At 49.2% G+C, this 11,334-nt stretch overlaps 1 long non-coding RNA gene across 1 annotated transcript; it reads right to left on the bottom strand.

Moving 5' to 3' along the window:
- Positions 1-6,764: 6,764 nt before the first annotated feature.
- LOC140684656 (uncharacterized) lies at positions 6,765-7,907 on the bottom strand. Its single transcript, XR_012057243.1, has 6 exons — positions 7,411-7,907; positions 7,291-7,332; positions 7,153-7,197; positions 7,007-7,050; positions 6,890-6,925; positions 6,765-6,808 (listed from the first exon to the last, which is right to left on the bottom strand). It is a non-coding gene; the product is annotated as an uncharacterized lncRNA (long non-coding RNA).
- Positions 7,908-11,334: the final 3,427 nt, after the last annotated feature.

The following is an 11,334-nucleotide window of genomic DNA, read 5'->3' as shown; positions in this document are numbered from 1 at the left end:
CCTAACCCTAACCCTAACCCTAACCCTAACCCTAACCCTAACCCTAACCCTAACCCTAACCCTAACCCTAACCCTAACCCTAACCCTAACCCTAACCCTAACCCTAACCCTAACCCTAACCCTAACCCTAACCCTAACCCTAACCCTAACCCTAACCCTAACCCAAACCCTAACCCTAACCCTAACCCTAACCCTAACCCTAACCCTAACCCTAACCCTAACCCTAACCCTAACCCTAACCCTAACCCTAACCCTAACCCTAACCCTAACCCTAACCCTAACCCTAACCCTAACCCTAACCCTAACCCTAACCCTAACCCTAACCCTAACCCTAACCCTAACCCTAACCCTAACCCTAACCCTAACCCTAACCCTAACCCTAACCCTAACCCTAACCCTAACCCTAACCCTAACCCTAACCCTAACCCTAACCCTAACCCTAACCCTAACCCTAACCCTAACCCTAACCCTAACCCTAACCCTAACCCTAACCCTAACCCTAACCCTAACCCTAACCCTAACCCTAACCCTAACCCTAACCCTAACCCTAACCCTAACCCTAACCCTAACCCTAACCCTAACCCTAACCCTAACCCTAACCCTAACCCTAACCCTAACCCTAACCCTAACCCTAACCCTAACCCTAACCCTAACCCTAACCCTAACCCTAACCCTAACCCTAACCCTAACCCTAACCCTAACCCTAACCCTAACCCTAACCCTAACCCTAACCCTAACCCTAACCCTAACCCTAACCCTAACCCTAACCCTAACCCTAACCCTAACCCTAACCCTAACCCTAACCCTAACCCTAACCCTAACCCTAACCCTAACCCTAACCCTAACCCTAACCCTAACCCTAACCCTAACCCTAACCCTAACCCTAACCCTAACCCTAACCCTAACCCTAACCCTAACCCTAACCCTAACCCTAACCCTAACCCTAACCCTAACCCTAACCCTAACCCTAACCCTAACCCTAACCCTAACCCTAACCCTAACCCTAACCCTAACCCTAACCCTAACCCTAACCCTAACCCTAACCCTAACCCTAACCCTAACCCTAACCCTAACCCTAACCCTAACCCTAACCCTAACCCTAACCCTAACCCTAACCCTAACCCTAACCCTAACCCTAACCCTAACCCTAACCCTAACCCTAACCCTAACCCTAACCCTAACCCTAACCCTAACCCTAACCCTAACCCTAACCCTAACCCTAACCCTAACCCTAACCCTAACCCTAACCCTAACCCTAACCCTAACCCTAACCCTAACCCTAACCCTAACCCTAACCCTAACCCTAACCCTAACCCTAACCCTAACCCTAACCCTAACCCTAACCCTAACCCTAACCCTAACCCTAACCCTAACCCTAACCCTAACCCTAACCCTAACCCTAACCCTAACCCTAACCCTAACCCTAACCCCTAACCCCTAACCCCTAACCCCTAACCCCTAACCCCTAACCCCTAACCCCTAACCCCTAACCCCTAACCCCTAACCCCTAACCCCTAACCCTAACCCCTAACCCCTAACCCCTAACCCCTAACCCTAACCCCAACCCCTAACCCTAACCCCTAACCCCTAACCCTAACCCCAACCCCTAACCCCACCCCTAACCCCTAACCCCTAACCCCAACCCCTAACCCCCAACCCCAAACCCCCAACCCCAACCCTGCTAACCCAGCTAACCCAGCTAACCCAGCTAACCCGCTAACCCTAACCAGCTAACCCTAACCCGCTAACCCTAACCAGCTAAGCAGCTAACCCTAACCAGTTAATCCTAACTAGGGGTGGGGCCTCGGGGAGGGGGAGTGGCCGGGGGGCGGGGTCTGGGGAGGGGGAGTGGCCGGGGGGCGGGGCCTCGGGAGGGGGAGGGGCCGGGGTTAGGGTTGGGGAGGGGCCAGGGGGCGGGGTTAGGGTTGGGGGAGGGGCTAGGGTTAGGGGAGGGGCCAGGCGGCGGGGTTAGGGGAGGGGCTGGGTAAGGGGTCAGGGGGTGGGGACTGGGTTAGGGGAGGGGTCAGAGGAGGGGGTGGTGTGTGGGCAGGTGTCAGGGTGATGTGAGGGGGTGGGACTACCTAGTAGACCCCTCCCCTAGACCCCCTATATTGATATATAAAAAAGAAGAAAAAATATATGTCCGGTGCAGCAGTAGAAAATTTGATGCTCCCAGGGAGTAAATAGTTTTCTTTTTAAAAGTTTTTTTTTTTTTTATTTACTCCCTGGGAGCATGGATTTTCTACTGCTGCTTTTAGAATAGAAAAGTAGAAAGGAAGAGAAAAAAAGAGAGGAAGAGAGAGGAGGAGAGAGGGAGAAGAAGAAGATGAGGAGAGAGGAAAAGAAGAAGAGAGGACAAAGAAGAAGAAGAGGAGAGAGGAAAAGAAGAAGAACAAGAGACAAAAGAAGAGGAGACAGGGAGAAGAGGAGAGAAGAACAAGAGGAGAGAGGGAGAAGAACAAGAACAAGAGGAGACAGGGAGAAGAAGAAGCAAAAGAAGAGGAGAGAGTAAGTAGAAGAAAACAAAGTGAGAAGAAGAAAAAGAGGAGAGAGTGGGAAGAAAGAGAGAGACAAATAACAGAAGAGTAAAAAGAAGAAAACACAGTGAGAAAAAGAAGACTTAGAAAGAGAAACCAAAGAAGTTAGATTGGAAAGACAAAGAAGGACAAAGGGAGAAGGAAAGGGGAGTAAGGAGAAAAACAGAGTGAAAGACAAAGAGAAAAGGAAACACTTGAAGTGAAAGAGAAAAGGAAATGGAGAGACATGACAAAGAAGACATAGAGGTAAAAGCCTACAGGAAAAAAAGAAATAGAGAGACAGAATGAAAGATAGGGTTCAAGAGAGAAAAATAGAAAGAGACTTAAAAAGACAAAATAGTTAAAGTTGGACAAAACAGGAAGAAGGGTGAAAGTTAGAAACAAGGGAAATGATAGCAAGGGTTACAAAGACAAAGGCTGACAAACTTAAAGAAGAAAAAAAAGAAGAAAACACAGTGAAAGCTATATTGAAAGAGACAGATAAATGGACATAAGGAAATACACATAGAAGAATGGGAGAAAAAGACAAGGTTAGAGGGAAATAGGATTAGAGAAATGCAGAGATGGTGTTAGAAACAGGAACAAAGGAAAACAGAGCCAGAGACAAAGAGAAACAGTTAGATGTGGAAGTAAAAAGTGAAGAATAGACTGAAGAGGAAAGTAAGAGGCAAAGGGAGAAATAGGGTGAAAATGATATGACACAACCACACCAAATAAAGACAGGAGACAAATGGAGGGCGGGGCAGAGGGGTAAGGGGTATCATTATTAGGGCTGATTCATCTTTATTAATTTAATTTTTAATTTCAATTACAGGGAAACAATGTATACAAATGTTAGTACAGACACAAATACAACTAACAATACATCATAACTAAGCACACAAGTACAAGTCTAATTTACATACAGCAGAATACATCAAAAGACATGAACAACTTCAAACACAGAACAATACAATGTACTACAAGCCAAATACATAATGACGCAATATAACCGTGTCTCTGCCGCGGAAAAGTCCGTTACGCTTTTACTGTTACACGCACCCGGAACAAAAACGGCTCGCAACGCTCATGCAACTTGCACGCCCCCTTCAGGTTACACACAAACTCACCTTCACACTCACAGGAACTGCTTTGTGATACCCGAGTCATCGTCCCTCCTCGGGAACGTGGTTCCCGGGAGACTCCCGAAAAATCCTCCTGCCTGACAAAAACCCCGGTCCCAGGACGGTCCGCGCCCTAACTTTGGCGATGAACGTCGCCTCGCTGACCGACCGGGACCGAGGAAAAAAAAACCCAGCCGGGGGGAAAAAAAAAAAACCCCCGGCTGGGGATTTTTTATTCTAAGTTTAAAAATGAGTTGAAAAACCTGAAAGGCAAAGGCCATACACACAAGGTTAGAACCACTCAACACACAAACACACACACAGCCCTCCTTCAGCTTACACACAAACCCACCCTCGCTCTCATCTCAACCGCTCGGCTAAGACCTGGCAGACGACACGCACTCGCAACGCTCCTCGGGAACGTGGTTCCCGGGAGACTACCGAAAAATCCTCCTGCCTGACGAAAACCCCGGTCCCGGGACGGTCCGCGCCCTAACTTTGGCGATGAACGTCGCCTCGCTGACCGGCCGGGACCGAGGAAAAAAAAAACCCAGCCGGGGGGAAAAAAAAAAACCCCCCCGGCTGGGGATTTTTTATTCTAAGTTTAAAAATGAGTTGAAAAACCTGAAAGGCAAAGGCCATACACACAAGGTTAGAACCACTCAACACACACACACACACACAGCCCTCCTTCAGCTTACACACAAACCCACCCTCGCTCTCATCTCAACCGCTCGGCTAAGACCTGGCAGACGACACGCACTCGTGACGCTCCTCGGGAACGTGGTTCCCGGGAGACTCCCAAAAAAATCATCCTGCCTGACGAAAACCCCGGTCCCGGGACGGTCTGCGCCCTAACTTTGGCGATGAACGTCGCCTCGCTGACCGGCCGGGACCGAGGAAAAAAAAAACCCAGCCGGGGGGAAAAAAAAAAAACCCCCCGGCTGGGGATTTTTTATTCTAAGTTTAAAAATGAGTTGAAAAACCTGAAAGGCAAAGGCCATACACACAAGGTTAGAACCACTCAACACACAAACACACACACAGCCCTCCTTCAGCTTACACACAAACCCACCCTCGCTCTCATCTCAACCGCTCGGCTAAGACCTGGCAGACGACACGCACTCGCGACGCTCCTCGGGAACGTGGTTCCCGTGAGACTCCCAAAAAAATCATCCTGCCTGACGAAAACCCCGGTCCCGGGACGGTCTGCGCCCTAACTTTGGCGATGAATGTCGCCTCGCTGACCGGCCGGGACCGAGGAAAAAAAAAACCCAGCCGGGGGGAAAAAAAAAAACCCCCCGGCTGGGGATTTTTTATTCTAAGTTTAAAAATGAGTTGAAAAACCTGAAAGGCAAAGGCCATACACACAAGGTTAGAACCACTCAACACACACACACAGACACGCCTGCAGATGCAAGCTCACGCAAACTCTCACAGACAGACACAGACAATCACACTCTCTTCTACTGACACGGTGAATGCCACCCTTACGTGAAACACTACGCCGAAAGATATGCTTCGACGCATCTTATGACCGCGGCTCCTCGATGTCAATTGGTAGATTCCAGGAAATTCTGTAGGGACCCGGGAACCTGCAAGACAATGGAGGCGGTCAATGACTGACTATCTGACAGCCAGGAGCTATACCCACTCTGGGCCCATCAGTGTTGTACCCGAAACCCCACAGAAGACAGATGAACTGCAAAGTTTTACAACTGCTCTACCTAAGCCTGACTGTGTGCCCGAGCAGGGCAGCTCCGATCGTAATTGCACAACAGAGGCGCACACAACATAAGCCAATGTAGGTACATACAATATGAGTACTCACAACATAAGCCAATAGAGGTACATACAACATAAGCACATACAATATAAGGCGACATAGGCAGGCGCAACATAAGCACATACAATATAAGCCGACATAGGCAGGCGCAACATAAGCACATACAATATAAGCCAACAGAGGGAGGCGCAACATAAGCACATACAATACAAGATGACATAGGCAGGCGCAACATAATCACATACAATATAAGATGACATAGGCAGGCGCAACATAAGCACATACAATACAAGATGACATAGGCAGGCGCAACATAATCACATACAATATAAGATGACATAGGCAGGCGCAACATAAGCACATACAATGTAAGCCGAGATAGGCAGGCGCAACATAAGCACATACAATATAAGCCGACAGAGATACAATATAACTGAGGACTTGACATAAATCTCCAGAAGATTAATTTTTGAACCCTATATCCTTTCAAAAAGCAGAACCTACAGAACTACTGTGGTCACATGATGAGGATCTAATACATTCCATATAGAAGTCCCAGAGAATGGCTACCAAATGTGACAAGGACGATGGATGAGAACATCTTGTGTACATCTTCTCGTCCCAGAAAGTAAATATGTAAAGATGCCGGAATAAGTGATATCCGGGAAGGTACGTGAGAAAACTATGGCCGATACGGCGCAGAATGAGGCCGCTAAAGCACGGCAATGCGGCAAAGACCTATGACGCAGACGACGTGACACAGACAGAAGTGCAAACTGCCTGGCAGTTTCACCTTATGGACCCGAGATTCCTAGCCCAAGATGAGCCGTGGGCTGATGATGCCAAAGGAAAGAAAGCCCTACGGCACTAGCACATGATGATGAAATGTAACTCCTCTCAAGATGTTAGTGCCAAAGCACTTAAGAGGAAGCCTAAGAAGATCAGTAGGCCTAGAGAAGGAAGCGATGACTATGGGGTGACCGTGGCGCCAGTTCCGGACGTGAAGGCGGGCTCCGCGAGTGAAAAGATCCACGATGACGTCGAGAGTCGAAGAAGGCCGCCGCCGCGAGCCTCGCGAGAACCCGGAGACCGATCGGAACTGCCCTGCCTGGCAAAGACCCTGGTGAGGCTGAGGAAAAACCCTCTCCCTTTGCTTCCGAGGGACCCGTCCCGCTATGGGCCTCTCCTCTAAGCTAAAACCAAATTGTCTCCTGTGATAGTAAAAGTTTTGCCCCTTCTCCCACCTACTGGCCCCAGCACTTAGCTTTTGCGAGACGACCGGATGGAATCCAATGTCAGTCGGATGCGGGCGGCGACACGGTCTCTACGTCCGCTTCAGTGCTGCCGTTTCCAAACTTCAGCTACGTGCCTCTTCACAGTACCTAAGATAAAACAGAAAATTGAACTAGTGCCCACCAAAAGAGGAATCCCCGGAACTCTTACACACCGCTGCTCCGGCTCACCTGAAATCTTGACTCCACAGGCTGCCTGGAGGATACCTGCAAAATGAAAAGGTACACGCTTAACATGCTGCTGCATAATGGACACCTATGAGTCACCGTGCCTAAATGCCAACTCACCAGCTCGCCTCTGTTCCTTCACATGCCTAGGGCAGTGACAGCACCTGCAAAAAAACAAAGCTAAAAAACCCACACTGAGATACTGTGAAAACACCATCCCCCTGAACCAAAAAGTACACCCACGCGGACCTGACAATTGCACCCACCTGGCCTCGGATATCTGGACCAGAGGCATCTTGCAAGATGAGTGCCTACAATAAAACAAATTAACCAAGATTGGATGCTTAGAATTGCACCAGAAATTGAGACAAGAGCCAGAACAACAGCTTCTGTTCACTGCTCACCTGGCACACTGGGCCTTGACTGCTCCTAGCTGCCTGGAATTCCTAAAATTAAAGACAAAGACAAGCGCTGTAACACAGTCACCAGGTAGGCTTCCCCTACCAACACAAACAATGACTGACCTTCTCAGGGAAACCCCCTGAGCACAGCAGGGCACACTGCCACAGAGTTAATCCATCTGCATCTGAAAGAAAGTTGGGAGAAAACTCAAACAGCTGTTTGTTAATAACCTGTTAATAACTTAACAAGTCAAAACATCTAGTCTAAATTAAGGAATACTATCTTGAATGCAACTACATGCCCCACGCAAAACTGCAAATCTCTAGGACTGGTGCAATTACAGCAGGCTGTAAAGCAGGGCAGAGCAGCTCTGGGAGAAATACGTGCAGGCACCCGTGATGCAGGACAGGACGTGACAAACGACAGGACAGGAGAGGGAGAGAGAGGTTTGCACAAGAAGAAGGTCTGCAAAGACCAAGAGACCCAAACAACCAAGAGTGCACCAGACACAAGTGACAGGACACACACCAGAACTGCTCTGCCCTGTGCACCTCAGCACTGAGATCAAAAGAAACACTTTCCCTTTAGGTGGACTATAGGAGACGCTTCTTGGACATCCCCATCGCTAAAACAGACACAAAAACCCCTTCTAGAAAGTCCCAACCCACCACCCCGCTTCCATCCCCTCTGTGGGTCGTAACCCTCGACTTATCTTGCATGCATTCTGGGGATGCAAATCCCTGTTGGCTGCAGAACAAGGCCGTCTGCCGGTCTGGTAAGTTCCAGCTGTCACCTCTTGGTCTGCCAACAGGAAGAAAACCAAACATAAGTGCACAGTCTGAACAGCACATCGGACAAAACATGATAGCTCTGCTACTCACCATTCTCCTCAGAATGCCCTGGTTCTTGACCTGCACGCTTCGGGTCTGCTTGGATTCTGATGCCATCATTGCAGGGTACACCTAGGTTAAATGGAGACAAGGCGACATGGCATTGCTGAAACTCAAGTGGACTCTCACTCCCCCTCCCTACCGCCCCAACTCACTGCAATTCCTCGGCCATTCCTCGGGACTACCCAGATGAGACCTTGAAATGCAAAATCGGAAGGCTCCGTCACAGGGTCCTGTAATACTTCCAGCGAGATCACAAGTGCATGAAACCTGGTCCATCAGCCAGTTGGTGACAGAGGTATGCGTACTCCGAGCCGATTCCCTAAAGCACAAAAATGAGGATGGATGCTTACAGGTGCACCAAAAACTGAAAGCCAAGTAAAACCAACTGCTTCTGTCCACTGCTCACCTTGGACACTTGGCCTTGACTGCTGCTATCTGCCTGGACCTCCTAAAATTAAAGGCAAAGAACACTGCTGTAACACAGTCACCATTTCAGCTCTGCCTGCAAATACAAACAATGACCTGCTCATGGCAACAACCGCCCCAGGGTTGAGGCCCTCCGCCACTGATTTGAACTGTCTGCATCTGAAAAGAAGTTAGGACTAGTGTCATACGGCTGCAGGACAACTTAACAGCACCAAACATGGTATGTCAAGCTCCTAAAACAATCTAGAGCGCAACTACACCCAGCATTACTAATTTCAAGTCCCCAGGACTTGTGCTATTACAGGCTACACAGCAGGGCAGAGCAGCTCCGGTACAAATATGTGCAGACACCCGTGACACAGGACAGGACATGACAAACCAGGAGACAGAACAGGGAGGGAGAGCTTTTGATGAGAAGAAAGGACTGAGAGACCCAAAGAACACAGAGTGCACCAGAGACAAGTGACAGAACACACACCAGAACTGCTCTGCCCTGTGCATCTCAGCACTGTGATCAAAACAGACACTTTTCCTTTAGCTGGCCTAAGGAGACGCTTCTAGGACATCCTCATCTCCAAAACTAACTCAAAAACCCCTCCCGGGGAGTCCCAACCTGGCACCTCGCTTCCATGCCCTCTGTGGGTTGTAGCCCTTGACTTATCTTGCACATATCTGGGGATCCAAATCTCCATCGGGTGCAGAACGAGGCCTCCTGCCTGTCTGGGAAACTCCAGTTGTCACCAGGCTGTTCTCTCTTGGTCTGCCAAGACAAAGAAAACCAAACATCAGTGCACAACCGTAACAGCACAATGGCCAAAACCTGACAATTCTGCTACTCACCATTCTCCTCAGAATGGTCGGGCCACACACCGCAGGCGTGCTTGGAGGCCGACAGCATCATCTCAGGGTACACCTAGATTAAGTGGAGAAAGGGTGACATGGCATTGCTGAAACTTGAGTGGACTCTCACTCCTCCTCCCTACCTCCCTGACTCACCACAACTCCTTGGCCACTGTTCTGGGTTACCACGATGGGACCTTGAAATGTAAAATCAGTAGGCTTCATCACAGGGTCCTGTAATACTTCCAGAGGACTCACAAGCACAACAAACCCAGTCCATCAGCCAGCTGGTGACAGGGGATATGCAAACTCCCAGTGGATTCCCTAAAGCACAAAAACAAGAATGGATGCTTACAGTTGCACCAAAAACTGAAACCTGAGCAAGAACAACTGCTTCTCTCCACTGCTCACCTGGCACACTGGGCCTTCACTGCTGCTATCTGCCTGGACCTCCTAAAAATAAAGGCAAAGAACACCACTGTAACAGAGTCACCACTTAGGCTGCTTCCCCTGTAAATGCAAACAATGACTGACCAGCTCATGGGAAGTTCCTCATCCAGGACTGGTGCCCTTTGCCACCAATTTGTACTGTCTGCATCTGAAAGGAAGTTAGGACTAATGTCAAAATGCTGCAGGACAACTTAACAGTACCAAGCATGTTATGTCAATCTCCTAATAAAATCTGGAGCCCAGCTGCAACCTGCATTACTAATTTCAAGTTTCCAGGACTTGTGCTATTACAGGCTACACAGCAGGGCAGAGCAGCTCCGGTACAAATATGTGCAGACACCCGTGACACAGGACAGGACATGACAAACCAGGAGACAGAACAGGGAGGGAGAGCTTTTGATGAGAAGAAAGGACTGAGAGACCCAAAGAACACAGAGTGCACCAGAGACAAGTGACAGGACACACACCAGAACTGCTCTGCCCTGCGCACCTCAGCACTAAGATCAAAACAGACACTTTCCCTTCAGCTGGCCTAAGGAGACGCTTCTTAGACATCCCCGTATCCAAAACTGACTCAAAAACCCCTCCCGGGGAGTCCCAACATGGCACCTCGCTTCCATCCCCTCTGTGGGTTGTAGCCCTTGACTTATCTTGCGCATATCTGGGGATGCAAATCCCTGTTGGCTGCAGAAGAAGGCCGTCTGCCTGTCTGGTAAGTTCCAACTGTCACCTCTTGGCCTGCCAAGAGAAAGAAAACCAAACATCAGTGCACAGCCTTAAGAGCACGTGGGCCAAAACCTGATAATTTTGCTACTCACCATCCTCCTCAGAATGCCCGGGTTCTTGGCCTGCACGCTCCGGGTGTGGTTGGATTCTGATGCCATCATTGCAGGGCACACCTACGTTAAGGGGAGACAATGCTGAAACTCGAGAGGACTCTCACTCCTCCTCCCTACCTCCCCGACTCACCACAACTCCTTGGCCACTGCTCTGGGCTACCAGGATGGGACCTTGAAGTGCAAAATCAGAAGGCTTCATCACAGGGTCCTGTAATACTTCCAGAGGGCTCATATGTGCAGGAAACCCAGTCCATCAGCCAGCTGGTGACAGGGGCTTAGCATACTCCCAGTGGATTCCCTAAAGCACAAAAACAAGAATGGATGATTACAGTTGCACCAAAAACTGAAACCTTAGCAAGAACAACTGCTTCTGTCCACTGCTCACCTGGCACACTGGGCTTTGACTGCTGCTATCTGCCTGGACCTCCTAAAAATAAAGACAAAAAACAGGGCTGTAACAGAGTCACCATTTAGTCTTCCCCTACAAATGCAAACAATGACTGACCTACTCATGGGAAGTTCCTCACCCAGGATTGCGGCCATCTGCTACTGATTTGAGCTGTCTGTACCTGAAAAGAAGTTAGGACTAGTGTCAAAC

This window comes from Taeniopygia guttata, chromosome 8 (genome assembly GCF_048771995.1).
Source record: "Taeniopygia guttata chromosome 8, bTaeGut7.mat, whole genome shotgun sequence".
In the NCBI taxonomy this organism is placed as follows: domain Eukaryota; kingdom Metazoa; phylum Chordata; class Aves; order Passeriformes; family Estrildidae; genus Taeniopygia; species Taeniopygia guttata.
Note: the sequence above shows the minus strand (reverse complement) of the source record. Positions and strands in the feature narration are given on the sequence as shown.